Genomic DNA, 15,718 nt, shown 5'->3' with positions numbered 1-15,718 from the left:
TCATGAGTTCAAGTCCCCACAACAAGTTCAGTGCTGACAGCTCAGAGCATGGCTCCTGCTTCAGATTCTTTCTCTCTCTCCCTCTCTCTCTCTCTCTCTCTCTCTCTCTCGGCCCCGCCCCCACGCCCACTCTCTCTCAAAAATAAACATTAAAAATAAATAAATAAATGTAAAAAAGTTTTTTTAATGTTTATCTTTATTTTTGAGAGAGAGTGAAACAGAGCACAAGAGGGGGGATGGGCAGACAGAGAGGGAGACACAGAATCCAAAGCAGGCTCCAGGCTCCAAGCTGTCAGCACAAGAGCCAGATGCGGGGCTTGAACCCACAAACTGTGAGATCATGAGCTGAGCCAAAGTCAAACGCTCAACCGACTGAGCCACCCAGGAGCCCCTGCAAAAAAAAAAAAAAATTAATGAATAAACATTAAAAAACAAAATTAAAACCCTTAGCCAAAGTCAGTTTGGTACAGCATAGACAGAACCAATGAGTTCCTCATTGAATTATTTCACAGGAAAATATTTTATTGTTTCTGTAAGATCCTTTTGGGGATGTATTGCTATGCCTCTAAACATGAAATAAAATACAGCATTGATGCACTGGGAGACTCCCAGTCTATCTCCCTCCTGTATGTATCTATTTGTGTGTTCCTTTGACTGTATTTATTTATTTCTTAAAAAAAATTTTTTTTACATTTATTTACTTTTGAGAAACAGAGGGAGACAAAGTGTGAGCGGGGAAGGGGCAGAAAGAGAAGGAGACACCGAATCTGACGCAGGCTCCAGACTCTGAGCAAGCAGTCAGCACAGACCCTGATGCAGGACTCGAACCCACGAACTGCGAGATCATGACCTGAGCCGAAGTTGGATGCTCAACCGACTGAGCCACCCAGGCGCCCCCCCGCCCCCCGTGACTTTATTTAAAGCGGGAATGCCTACATCTTTGGTGAAAGTTCAATGAATTTTCAGTTTTCGCGAAAGGGCACATTGAGCATAATTATCAGGATATTTGCCTAAAGGAGTTATTTTACTTTGGCGCCCAAGATGCACTCTCAGCTCCACTTTCTAGCACTTTGTGTTTTAGCTACCCTTTTTTTTTTTTCTGTCACCTTCCTTCCTACAGGTCCAACCAGTTCAGCATAGCTTAATCTAAAAGGGAGAGAATGATCACATTTCATAACTTGAGATAACGATAGCAATAACTGATATTTAGTAAGCACTTAGTATTATACCAAAACTGAGGGTTTTAACGTTTATTTATTTTTGGGACAGAGAGAGAGACAGAGCATGAACGGGGGAGGGGCAGAGAGAGAGGAAGACACAGAATCGGAAACAGGCTCCAGGCTCTGAGCCATCAGCCCAGAGCCTGACGCGGGGCTCGAACTCCCGGACCGCGAGATCGTGACCTGGCTGAAGTCGGACGCTTAACCGACTGCGCCACCCAGGCGCCCCAACCAAAACTGAGGGTTTTAATATCTCAACTCTTTTGATCTTGAAATACATACTCTGTGGTAGATACAGTTATTCTTTCCATGTCACACGTAAGAGAACTGAAGCAGAGGGACGTGGAGGGACTTGCTCAGTCTTACATACCCATTCCATGTGGCATAAGCAGGATTCAGGACACAGAGTGTACCTCCAGAGCTAGACTCATCCTTTTCATCAAGCATCAAAATCTATAATTATCCGAGTCCACATTTTTCTTATCTATTTCACTAGATCTGTATTTTAAAAAAATCAAAGAATGTATCCTAACTTTCTCAGGTCTTAAGTTGTTGGAAATTAAAATACAAACAGATCCTGTTTCACTCAAAAGTTACTTCTAGCAATTTACAGATGGTTGAGACCTGCAGGTTCAACAAATATAAACCTAATAGACAGTACAACCTGAAAACTATTAAGGGTGGTTTACAAATGGGTTTCAAAAATAGTGTCATCTTAAAAGCAACCTTGTCTTTAATTAATGCCCTTCTCCCTCCCTTTCTCTCACTCTCTCTTTCCCTCTGTCTTTTAAAATAGTTTTCATTCTTTGTATTCCCTTTCCTTTTTTCTGAAAATTTTCACTGGTTATTTAATCCCAATAGAACTGGTCTACAAGCCTCAATTACTCAGCCAGTCCAACACTTGAATAAATATTGTTGAGCTCAAAAGGCAAAGCTATTGGATGTAAGAGATACCAGTATATTACTCAGAGTATTATTCGATGCAGAATGATGGACAGGGTGCCATTCAAGTATCTCTTCCCATTGACGTTTCAGACAGCAGTTCCAGAGGCACAGATGGGGCCAAAGGCCTCAGGACTTTTCATAAGAAAGGAACATGTGCACTCTGAAGTTCAAGTTTGATAGATATCCTAATTTCAATTAAACATTGGGCTCAGTCTCCAGTTAAAGATCCAGCTGGTAATTGTAAGACTGGAAGTGGTATTAGAAAAACTTGTTAGAGTTTTAAATGGCATTACAGCTGCCAGTTGAAAAGAAACAGTCATGCCCATTCACATGTTTAATCCAGTAAAGCATATATTGGAATAAGTGTTAATTCTTAGTGAGGAAAAAAATACGTCTAAAGCACTTATAATTAGCACTAAAGGCTGGTGGTTCTTTGGCCCACATTATTTAGTGAGTTGCTACAATAAACCTTTATGTATTTTTGTAGTGGAGACTTGGCCAAAATGCTGTTTTACCTCTTATGTGCTTCTGGCTTTGTGAACAAGAAATGCACCAAGATAAACCTTGAATGTATTTAAACTCAGTCCTTCAACTCACAGCAAACAAGTTATAAGCAGCAAGCCTGGTAAAATGAAATATTCTTTATAGGAAAATGGATTTACATACATTAATCCATTCCATGGCAGGATGGAGACCGTTCCTAGACTGTGACCCAGAAATTGATTACTCAAGCAAGTTAAATGTGAGAACAGCCTACCTTTCTATGGGTTAAGCTGGGAGGGTGCATATACATTTCTCTTCTCCTTGTACATTACTATAAGATCTGTTAGACGGGAAGGAGGAATCGAGAGGAATTTGGTGTCAGTGATTCTTACTGCATTTTTAAGCCAATTTCCATACTGGGAGCAGAGAGCTACTAGGTGGCCCTAAATTCCAGGAATATGATACAGACTTTGTATTTTTCCCAATCTTTTCTCTCTCTGTAGCAAGGAAGCCCAATATAGCAAGTAAAACAAGTGTAATTCATTTTAATCTATAAGCAGTCCCTTCAAGAGCCTTTCCCAAGAAATCTGAGGAAGAATTAGACCCATTCATGAAGCCAAGTATTTAATTAGGTTGGAAAGATAATATTTACTAGTGTGCTTCTAGAAAGAGTCTCTGAACATTTGGGACTCTAACTAAAAGTAATGATATTAAAGTTTTGCCTTTTGGGAGCTATCTACATTTGTAGCAATTTTCTAGGTATTTCCATCCACAGAAATTTGCCTTTAATTTTTGAGCTGGAGGAGAGGGTGGGGTGGACAACACAACAAAAACAGAACACTGAAGCCAGGAATTCAATCACAGCTGGATACATTTTGCACAGACACCTTATACAAGTTACTGCAGAGCTGAAAGACAAAAGCAAAACTGAAGTAGAAACCAGTTATTACCACTTAATGGGACATGGAGGGGCAGGACTAAGTACTCTAAAAGTACACGATAACTATTAGCTGATTGATTCATTAGCTGATTAAATTCTTAGAGAGTCAGGGAATTTAAAAATGATGCTTAAATCCTCCTTCAGAAACTCCCCTGTTTTGCTTGTCTGGGCACAATTTATATTAAACATAGTGAACATAATTCTGAAATATCATAGAATACTCCAAATCAAGTAGATAGACTTAAGAAAAATACATTGTTCTAAAATATATTACATATCTTCCCTACTCTTTTCTGCTTCCTGTCCTCAATTCGTTTTTTACAATCTCCACTATGGTGTTTCCAGTTTATATGTATCAGGGCTAAGAAAGTCTTTGTTTTAAACATAGGCACACAAGCTGATTTCCTCAGCCAGTGGCAAAGATTTAAGGTGGCATTGAGATCAGAGGGTCTGATTAGAAGTAGTTCAAATATAAAAACATAACCTGTCTTTTCTCAGTGTTCACTATCCTACAGGAATTAATGAAATCACAAAGTAATGATTCAATTAGCACTATCTTAGCTGTCATGAGAACTCTAGACCTCTGTAAAGTCCCTCGTATATATTTTTTGGTGTCCTTAAGGGAGTCTTATGAATGCTCACAAATATGAATACGTGCCAAAGTGCATCCAATTCTCCATTTCTTAATGTGCTCAAAAAAAGTCTGAAACTGAATAACAGTGTTTTGTGATGATGTAGTATGGCTTTTTTCCCTATTCTGTGTCATATTCTATTAAATACTCAAATCAGTACTTCTTGTACTCCAACGTATTATGGTATTTGGTGAAACAGCTCCCTCAATTTTGAGTTGTTTTGTTTTACCAGGTCTATTCCTAGGATCCACACATGTAACCATTGCATCAAGCAATGCACAGGCTTACAAAGGAGCCATCAAGCTGAGCTCAGAATCCCAAAAATATGATTTTGTAGCTGACTCAGTGCCTCAGTGCCTAACTCCTTCTTCCCTCAATATACTGTTATTCTCTGGGAAGATCTTCCAGCTTCTGAGCTCACAGCTTCTGTTTGGTCCATGCTAGTGGTTAATCAGACATGCAAAGACCTGTCCCCAAACCAAACTGAAGTTCTGACAAATAAACCATGGAATTGTCATTTTATATAAAATTTGTTACCAAATGCTCACTTTTGTTTAAAGAGGAAGACATTAATACGATATAAAAGATTTGCTTCTCTTTCTGAATCAATGGCCATTAAGCTAATAACTTTCTGAGTTTGCATGTTGCAGAGAGGTCCAGTTTGGTGAGCCCTGGAGGACAAATGACTACAGGAAATCTTGAATGATGCTGCTTCTTGCTAAAGCATCATAATGCCTGGCAGAATTAGCTGAAGATCTCATTTAATAGAACCTTCTCTACCTTCATCTAGATAACATTTATCAGTGGTTCCTTAGGGAGGAGAAGAAATAACTGGCATTCTGCTCTGCTGAGACACATCTTGAAGCAGGCACATCTTGAAGGTCAGCTCTACAGTCTGTCAAGTTGTAGCAAGCTTGTGAGGAGGGGCATTTGTTCTATTCGCCTCTCCTATCAAAGAAAGTATCTAATCATGTCCCTTTTAGAAAAAAAAAAAAACTTGGAAAGCATCAGTGTATTTCGGATCACTTGACAGTGCATGAATTATCAACATATATGAAATTATTCATTTATGCAAAACTATAATTTGTATAGCTTCTTATTCAGCATGACTACAACCCATGTGTGCCAAACATACACAGTCATAACTTCATTAGAGTAAGTATTCAAGGCAGGGATTTCTAACCTCTAATTTCTTTCCCTGTCATACACACACGCACACTTAAATTGCACACAGAAACACACACACATAAATCCACATTTGCTCATTAAGGATACTTTTGTTAAAAGTAGTAACCGGTATGTGGAAAATAAGCCATGTGCACTGCATAAGATATTTGTAACAGTGTGAGCAGAGTGGAGACCCCCCAAAAACATCTGAAGGCTATGCGATCCCTTGAAAATGTCAGGAATTGCACATTCCTAAAAGAATGTTAACAGTATAACAAAAGAGCAAAGTGAAGAGAAAGAAATAGATACATTCATTTAAAATTTATTTCACATTTTAGGCAATGCCAGAAAATATCTTGATAGAATTATCCTGTTGGTTATCCCACGCATTAGATATTAATTAGCTTGATGTTTTGAAAGTTTCACAGGAAAAAATAAGTGAAATAACTGAATAAATTCAATCTCTAATAAAGGAGTGACTTCCTGATTTTCTGGACTATCCTAGTATTTATTGAAGAATGAAGAGGAGGAGGAAAAAATAAAAATAAAAAAACAAAAAAAACTCCCCATCTCATTGGACTAAATAAAACCAAAAAACTAATAAATGGCGTGCTTTTTAAAAAGCCAATTCTTATGTGTCAAAAAATATATTTATTATTATTATTTTTCCAGAGATTGTGGAATGGGGGATTACAGGTGATGGTTACAGTAGCCGATGCTGCTATTCACAGAAGAAATGTCATATTTGGAGTGGTGGTGGTGGCCATGAGAGAGCTTTCCAACAGTCTTTCTGGACAGACACAAAGGAAAGGGTAAAAACAGCCAAAGCTATTCAATTGCAGAGACTCATTAGTGTCTGAATGTGGAGCTCCAGCAACACAGCCTTTTGAGGCGTGGATAAATGCCAGAATACTCTCTACTTCCCCTTCCATCCCACTCGACCCCTACTCCAGCTCTGAAGTGAGAAAGCATTTATCGGTTTGATATTTTTCAGCAAAGGAGAGAAAGAGAGGTCCCAAGCAAGCTGAGCAAGAAGCTTAATCCCATATTTATTCTTTAAGAAGAAGGAAATCTTTCAGAGACAGTCTGCCTCTTCAGCTCCACCTTGTACGACTCTGGTGTCTGTGGGGTCCTCAGTGGATCCTTGAGGAGCTAACTGCTAGTTCTGGGCAGGTCTAATATAACTGGCTTGGTGGAGCTGTCATTCAGAAGAGTACTGACAAGTCATTTAGTTTCGATTTGTCATCACCATCATCATCATTATAACTCACACAGAGGCAGGAAGTAAGAAACCAGTAGTCAAAAATACAGCATGAAACTTCTTCACCTCAATATATATATATGTATTAAATAAATATATAAATATATATATTTATCAAGGTGTTTTGGCTTACATCAACCAACTGCTAAGTATATTGAAATGACATCTAAATATTAAAAAAAGGATGCCAAATATTATTTGGAGATAAAAAAAACTATAATTCAAGTTTTACTTACTTTTCTAAAAAGGTAGCTGTGAATATAATTTTTAGAAATGGTTACTAGAGACTTCTGGTTTCATCTCTGAAATGTAAATGGCATGGAAATGGTCGCTCCCACCCTGACAACAAGAAAAAACTGGAAAAATTAAAAATCAATAATTTTTCTTGAACCCATCAGAAAACTGAGGTTCTAGGGCAAATGAACACCCTGAAATTGGGAGAAATAGTTACATAGAGAGAAAAATAGCTGAGATCAGCTGACCAGGAACAGGAAAAGCTAGAGTTCATAAACTGAGAACACACTTAAATGGTAATTTTGATGAATTGCTGGAGGCCGAGAAGAAGTACTCTGAGAGTGAGAAGCTTCTTGGGGCCGTTGTATTAGGGAGCTGTATACGTTTGAGGACTTTAACTCCTGGAACCTGCTAGGTTCTCATGGTGAAGAGCTAAGATCTCATGGCTCTGACAAGCAGAGAGGAAGAATAATTATTCCAAAATACAACCAGAGCTTTCTTCATAACAAAGGCATACTCTCCAAGGAAAAGACTTTTTCAGAACATTATCCCCCATGGAAAGGGCATTCCTCCCACTCCATCCCCTACCAGCCCTCCTGTCTCACCAAAGGAGGAATGCAACGTAGTCAAGAATAGTTAATGGAACATTGTCATGAACTCTACTTCCTCAAGGAAATAGATCTGGAATGCTGCAGCTAAGGAAGTGGCAAAGTGCATACAGGCGGTAGGGTTCTACTACAACAATAGCAACAACTTGTGAAGGTCAGAGTCCAGAGACACAGTCCACTAAAAGACTGAGATTTAATCGGAAGCTTAGAGAACATTCCCCTTTCCCATACTTTACCACCCTATCAATGTAAAATTACATTGGGTTACAGTTGAAGAGCTGTAAAATAGACTCTCTTTGAATGGAAATACTTAGAGAAGTCAATGGAGGAGACCAATACAAAGATTCTAGAAGAATGTGAAGCTTCTGCCACCTATGGCTACAGCCAACATCAGATGTATTCCAACTCTTCATTGGATTAACAGAAAACCTCACATTAAAGGCTTATTTAATAATTTCTTACTACCTGGAACAGCATGTTTGACTTTCAACAAATAATTACAAGCCATGCCAAAAAGCAAGAAAAAAAAACATTCTAAAGACAGAAAGTAACTATTAGAACCAGACTGACCTATAAAACAAAGATTTGAATTATTAGACAGGGAATTTAAAATAATTATGATTAATATGTTAAAGACTCTAATAGAAAAGGTAGACAACATGTAAGAACAGATAGGCAATATAAACAGGGATGGAGGATCAAAGTACAAAAAGAAAATTCTAGGAATAAAAAAACCTGTAACAAAAATAGAAAATGCCTTTGACAGGCTTATCAGCAGACTTGACATGGCTAATGAAAGGGTCAGTAAGTTTCAAGATGGAACAAATATGTTTCTTTGCTCTGTCAGCTGAGGTGGCGTCCAAGCAATAACACCCCAGTAGCAACAGGCATACTAGCACTTACATTTTGGTTTCTAACACCATGTCCCATTAAAAGGAACGGGGGCTCCTTGAAAAAATGTCTGATTATAGAACTGGGGCAAGAAACATGAAAAATAAACCTAGAATATCCTGCTGTGTCAGGAAGTAAGGAAGTGCTCACACACACACACACACACACACACAGTATGTCACAGAGAAAAAACGGCCCGCTGAAAGACCTCACAAAGGCCAAAACTGGAATAATTTGAGCAAAAAAACAAAAGTAGTTTTGGATTATAACCCAAAGTATAGAATAAATATCTGTGAGTTAATACTGGTATAAATAAGTGACTAAATAGATAAACAAAAAAAAAGAAAAGACAAGGGGCACCTAGGTGGCTCAGTTGGTTGAGCACTGACTGTCAGTTTCAGCTCAGGTCATGATTATGGGTTGGAGCCCCCCCATCTGCACTAGCAGCACAGAGCCTGGTTGGGATTCTCTCACGCGTGTGCTTTCTCTCTGCCCTACTCCTGCTTGCACTGTCTCTGTCTTGTCTCTATCAAAATAAGTAAAAAAACCTAAAAACAACAACAACAACACACAAATCTCCCATTCAGAAGAATTCCAAATTATTTATGTAGATATTCCACTCTCATAGAGGTGGAGCACAACTCCCCCCTTCCTTCCAAAGGCTACAGAAAGCGGGGAGAAGAGGGTAAGTTTAGAGTGGTAAAATCCAACAAACACTACAATAGACAGGAGGTCAAGGTGAATGTTGACAGTGAAGTCATGTTGATAGTATGCATCATCAACACCATGGGATGTGAATGGGACTTAACCTCTGTGCTCTTACTCCCCAGAATCCATAATCCCAGTCTAATCATGAGAAAAACATCAGACAAACTCCAAAGAAGCGATTTTCTAGAAAATACCTGATCAGTACTCCTCAAAACTGTCAACATCGTTAAAAACAAGGCAAATCTGAGACCCACAGCCAAGAGGAGCCTAAGGAGACATGAAGAATGACTGTAATGTGGCATACTATAAAGATCCTGGAACAGGAAAAGGACCCTAGGTATAAACTAAGGAAATCCGAATAAAGTATGGATTTTGGTAATATCATTTCAATGGCCATTCATTAACGGTAACAAATGTACCATAGTAATATAATATTTTTAACAACAAGGAAAACTGAGTGTGAAGTATATGGGGAGCTTTGTACAGACTACTGTTATAATTTTTCTGTAAATCTAAAACTTCTCTAAAATCAAGTTTATTTTTTAAAAATTACTATTGGAGTTAAAATTTGTCAGCCTTTAATGTTTTAAAAGGACATAAGTAGCATCTTGTCATTGAACAAAAATTATAGAATAATTATAGGCAAAAAGAAAATAACCATTAAAATTCCAATACTCAAACTAACCACTTAATATTTGGGGGTATGGCCTTTTACATTTATATGCGTATTTTCCCCAAATTAGGACCATACTGTATGTACCACTTTGAATCTACTTCTTTCGTATAAAAACATATTATGAATATCAATCCATTATAAAAATAGACATCTTTATTATAATATTTAAATGTGATAAAGTCTTCCATTGTACTTTTGTAATAGAATTCATGTAACCGATCCCCCTATTGAAGGATATTTAAATTTTAGATTTTCTCCTCCAAACTCTTTGTAGGCATATTAATGAATTTTCATAGTTTAAAATCCTACAAGTAGATTTGTTCAGTTAAAGGGTATGTTTTTCTAAAGGCTTTAATATGTATTGATAAATTTCCCTACAGAATGGCTATGCAATTTTATACACTTTCCAGCATTATAAGAGCATGGTCTTTTTTAATACTCTCCTCAAAATTTAGGATTATGTTCTTAAAATTAAAAAAAAATCTTTGCCATTGTAAAAGGAAAAAAACTAGTTACCCCCTTGTTATTTTAATTTGCATTTCTTTCCCACTGGTCATTTGTTTTGTTAATAATCTCTTTATACCCTTTGTCCATTTCTATTATTATTTATGTCTTTCATTTGATTTGAAAGAATTCTCTTTATATTAATAAGAGTAACACTTTGTTGTAATTGTGTTATAACACAAAATATCCAATGCTTTTTCAGTTTGATTTAAAACTTGTTTCTTTTTTGCTTTGATTTCTTTGTTTTCTTTTTTGTTTTCCCTCCTTCCTTCCTTCCTTCCTTTCTGTATTAAAGTCAATTATATCAAGCAGTTGCTTTACGGGTATATTTTAGAATTCATGCTTACAAAGCCTCCCTGATACAAAGAATACAAATACTCACTTAAATATTGTTTTTACATTTAATTTTTTTTAATGTTTATTTACTTTTGAGAGAAAGAGAGACAGAGAGACAGAGGCATGAGCAGGGGAGGGGCAGAGAGAAGAAGACAGATTCCGAAGCAGGCTCCAGGCTCTGAGCTGTCAGCACACAGGCCGACATGGGGCTGGAAGTCACAACTGTGAGATCATGACCTGAGCTGAAGTCAGAAGCTTAACCGACTGAGCCACCCAGGTGCCACTGTTTTTACATTTAAACCTCCAGCCAATTTATATTTTGGGTTGTGATGTAACTTATTGGATAGAATTTATTTTTTTCCAAGAAACTATTAACCAACAGCCCTGACACTCCTTATTCAATAATAGATCCCTTTCCTACTGATTTAAAGTTCCACTGTTGTCATACTTTAAATGCTTTTATGTATTTGTTTCTGTGTCTTGGTCTTTTAATGTATTCCTTTAATTTCAATGCCTGTTACAGTACATGGAACAATTCTAATTTTTTGTTTTTATTTTGATGACTAAATTGATAACATCCTGGATTTTTTTTGTTTCTTAGCAAAGCCCAATAACCTTGAGAATGTACAGACTGCAGGAAGTCTTTTCTTCTTTGACCACCTCCTGAGAAGAAGGGGGGGGGCATGGAATTCACTGATCTGAGTAGAGGCTTCAGTGTCAAATGCTCTGGCTTTGCCTTTGTGTAAGAGAAGACCATTTCATGACTAAAGATTGCCTCTATGTTAATTCCACTTAAAAAGCCAAGAAATTTGGTGACCTGTATGTCCAGACGTTTAACACATGTTCAGTGCAGTTCATTTTCCTGTGTTAGGTTGTAGGCTTAACACTGAAAAGGTCAAGAAGGATTAGTCTCCCACCAATCTGTCCCCATCCCATTGCAGTAGCACAGGATAACCCCACAAAACTGGTCAAAAGCTTTCACACTTCTTCAAATGAATACCACTCTTCCTTGAAGTATCTTTCTTCTCTGCTGTTAAAGCAAAGTTCTCTGGGTAGGAAAATACTTTTTATGAGAAACCTCTGCTACCTTTGAACATTTCTGAGAACTCTGTTGCTACCATCAAAGAGAAAACTTGAATGTTAATAGAATTTCTTTCTTTGGGGTTGAATCACTAGTTAGTGTTCTATTAGTGGGTTTACTTAAGATTTTTTCAATGCCAGAGATTTCAAAAATTAAGCAGTCCAAAGTGACTCATTGGCTCCATAATAAGGAGCCAATTTCACCCCTGGGCGAAATTTGTTCTGTTTGTTTAAACTTACCTTTCTGTTTGCCATGTTTTCTAGGAAAGCAGCATTTTATATTTGAGTTTGATGATTCTACTCACTGATATTTATATGTTTCCTCTACATGTAACATGACTTAGTGGCTAAGAGCATGGACTCCAAAGTCAGATTGCTTGGATTCAAATTCTGGATCCACTATCAATAAGAATAATTATGTAATTATTATATATAATAATTATGGGAGATAGGGGAAAAGGATCACAATGATTTTTCAGCCTCATATTATTGTCTAAAAGACAATAAACCAAGGATTATTTAATTAACTAAGGGATGTACTTTCATTTATAACAGATTGGCTGCTCTCAAACTTTGGGTCTCAGGACACTTTACATTTTAATAAATTATGGCAGAGACAAAAAACTGTGGATATTTATCATATTACAAATTTAAAGTGTGAAAATTTTAAAATATCTATTAGTTCATGCAAAATAATAATAAGAGGAAACAAGAACAAAGAGCTGGTTACATGTTAATAAAATAACATTAAAAAACCTATATTTTTCCAAACAAAAAAAGTAAGTGAGAAGAATGGCATTGCTTACGTTTTCGTACTTTAATTTTGGGCCAAATAGAGTAATGATATCCATACCATCTTCTGTATTTAACCTGCTCCTATGTATTGTTTGTTTCAAGTATGTAAAGAAAATTTGTCATCATACACATATATAACTGGGAAAGGGAAGTCTTTAACAGCATTTTCTGACAATTGTGGATATTCTCCTTTGTTTATACACCAAAACTCTGCAGGAGCTTGTTTTGTTTTTTTAATTTTTTAAATATTTATTTATTTTTGAGAGAGAGACAGAGACACAGAGAGAGACAAAGCACAAGTGGGGGGAGGGGCAGAGAGAGAGGGAGACACAGAAGTCCAAAGCAGGCTCCAGGCTCTGAGCCGTCAGTACAGAGTCCAATGCTGGGCTCAAACTCACAAACCCGCAAGATCATGACCTGAGCCAAAGTCAGACGCCCAACTGACTGAGCCACCCAGGTGCCTCTGCAAGGGGTTGTTTTTAAAGGTTAGTTGCAATGTGAACTTTGAAACTACATCAGTGAACTTTTTGTACTCCATTTAGTTAAAGTGCACTGGTATATTTGCAGCTTACGTGGATTATTCACCTATGCATAGTTTGTAACAAGATGAACTGTCTTTTGGAAAGTATTGGGTCATAAATTATGTACATATCCCAAATGCTAACACATTTTTATATGATATCAAAAAATTACATCTGTTAATATCACCATTGATCTTATCAGGAAAGCCTTTAAATATCAGGAAGCTATCAAGTTCACAGGTGCAGATGCAATTTTTCAAAAATTCTAATCTTAGCTTGAAAGCTCTAAATTTTTTCTTTAAGTTTTTATTTAAATTCCAGTTAGTTAACATACAGTGTAATATTAGTTTCAGGTGTGCAATATAGTTACTCAACACTTCCATACAACACCCACTGCTCATCACAAGTGTACTCCTTAATTCCCATCATCTGTTTAACCCATCCCCCACCCGCCTTCCCTCTGGTAAACCAGCAGTTTGTTCTCTATACTTAAGAGTGTGTTTCTTCATTTGCCTTTCTCTCTCTTTTTTCCTTTTGCTCATTTGTTTTTGTTTCCTAAATTCCACATGTATGAAGTAATATAGTATTTGTCTTTCTCTGACTTATACTGCTGAGCATAATACTCTCTAGCTTCATCCATTTCATTGCAAATGGCAATATTTTATTATTTTTTATGGTCGAGCAATATTCCATTGTATATATATATACACCAGATCTTCTTTGCCCATTCATCAATCAAGGAAATAGGGGCTGTTTCCATAATTTGGCTATTGCAGATAGTGCTACTATAAACATTAGGGTGTACATATCCCTTTAAATTAGTATTTTTGTATTCTTTGGGTAAATACCTAGTAATGCAGTTGCTGGATCATAGGGTAGTTTTATTTTTAACTTTCTGAGGAACTTCCATACTGTTTTGCACAGTGGCTGTACCAGTTTGCATTCCTACCAACAGTGCAAGAGGGTTTCTTTTTCTCCACATCCTTGCCAAACCTGTTGTTTCTTGTTGACTTTAGCCATTCTGACATTTTTGAGGTGATACCTCATTGTAGTTTTGATTTTCATTTCCCTGATGATCAGTGATGTTGAGCATCTTTTCATGTGGCTGCTGGTCCTCTGTATATGTTCTTTGGAAAAATGTCTATTCATGTCTTCTGCCCATTTTTAAATTGGATTATTCATTTTTGGGGTGTCAAGTTTTATAATTTCTCTACAGATTTTGCATACCAGTCCTTTATCAGGTATGTCATTTGCAAATATCTTCTCCCATTCTCTAGATAGCCTTTTAGTTTTATTGACTGTTTCCTTCACTGTGCAGAAACTTTTTGTTTTGATGAAGTTCCAATAGTTTATTTTGCTTTTGTTCCCCTTGCCCTCAGGAGACATATCTAGAAAGAAATTGCTATGGCCTATATCAAAGAAGTTACTGCCTGTGTTCTCTTCCAGGATTTTAATGGTTGCGGGTCTCACATTTAGGTCTTTCATCCATTTTGAATTTATTTTTGTGTATGGTGCAAGAAAGTGGTCCAGTTTCATTCTTTTGCATGTTGCTGTCCAGTTTTGCCAACACCATTTGTAGAAGAGGCTTTTTCCCATTGGATACTCTTTCCTGCTTTGTCAAAGATTAATTGACCATACAGTTGTGGGTTCATTTCTGGGTTTTCTATTCTGTTCTATTGATCCATGTATCTACTTTTGTGCCAATACCATTACTGTTTTGATAACTACAGCTTTATAATGTAACTTGAAGTCCAGAATTGTGATGCCTCCAGCTTTGCTTATCTTTTGAAAGCTCTAATTTTATCAAGTCAACAAATATTATTAGCTCTTTTTTTCTTGAACAATTATGCTTGCTTTGTTTATAGTTGAGAAAATCCCTGTGAAATATTCAAGTCAGAATAACAATAGTCCATTACTCTTTTTTTCAAATCAAGTGACATTTCATGAACAAAAAGTTAGCTAGTTCAATTGACAGTACAAAATACTGCCTAAGTGTGCTTCCTTAAGACTACCATGGCATTTCTCTAGGCAGTAGAAGTGCACATTTTGTCACAAAGGATGTTAAGAAGACAGGTACTCAAAGGTTGAAATTTAATACGACTTTTATTGTTATATCAAGGACATCTTACAGAAACTGTTAATTTTTTAAATGTGTGACTATCTAGTAATCAAGGATTTCATAGAGACTATTACAGTTTCATGCTATCAATGTTACCTACCGCTGCTTTTGTATCATTAATGCGATAGAGTGAAAAAGGCAAATAATACGTCATTACTACTGTAAAAGTAGTTTTGACTTTGTGGGCCCTTGAAAAAAGCTCTTTCTGCAAAGTTCATGGACCACAGTTTGAGACTTGTTGACTTAGATGTCAGAGTGTAGGTCCAGTAAAGTAACAAATTATTTCTGTGGGGTAGAAAACACAACCCCAAAGTAACGGGTTTATTGTTTTCTAAGTCATAAACTAGTTTGTCTCTAATTTGGCAAGCTTATGTCAACTGAGTAACTATAAAACCTGCTTATCAGATTCTTTTTTGAATCCACTGAACCCTTTTGCCAGATTTCTCATTAATGAATTAAATACATCATTTATATGTTCTCACCATATATTTGAGAGTCATTTTTTACCTCTGAAAAATTATGCTTTATGCCACTTACTATCTGATGTTGAGTGAGTTATGTAAATTCTCTGTGCCTTATCTATAAATAGAAATATTAA

Source organism: Prionailurus viverrinus, chromosome C1 (genome assembly GCF_022837055.1).
Source record: "Prionailurus viverrinus isolate Anna chromosome C1, UM_Priviv_1.0, whole genome shotgun sequence".
In the NCBI taxonomy this organism is placed as follows: domain Eukaryota; kingdom Metazoa; phylum Chordata; class Mammalia; order Carnivora; family Felidae; genus Prionailurus; species Prionailurus viverrinus.
Note: the sequence above shows the minus strand (reverse complement) of the source record.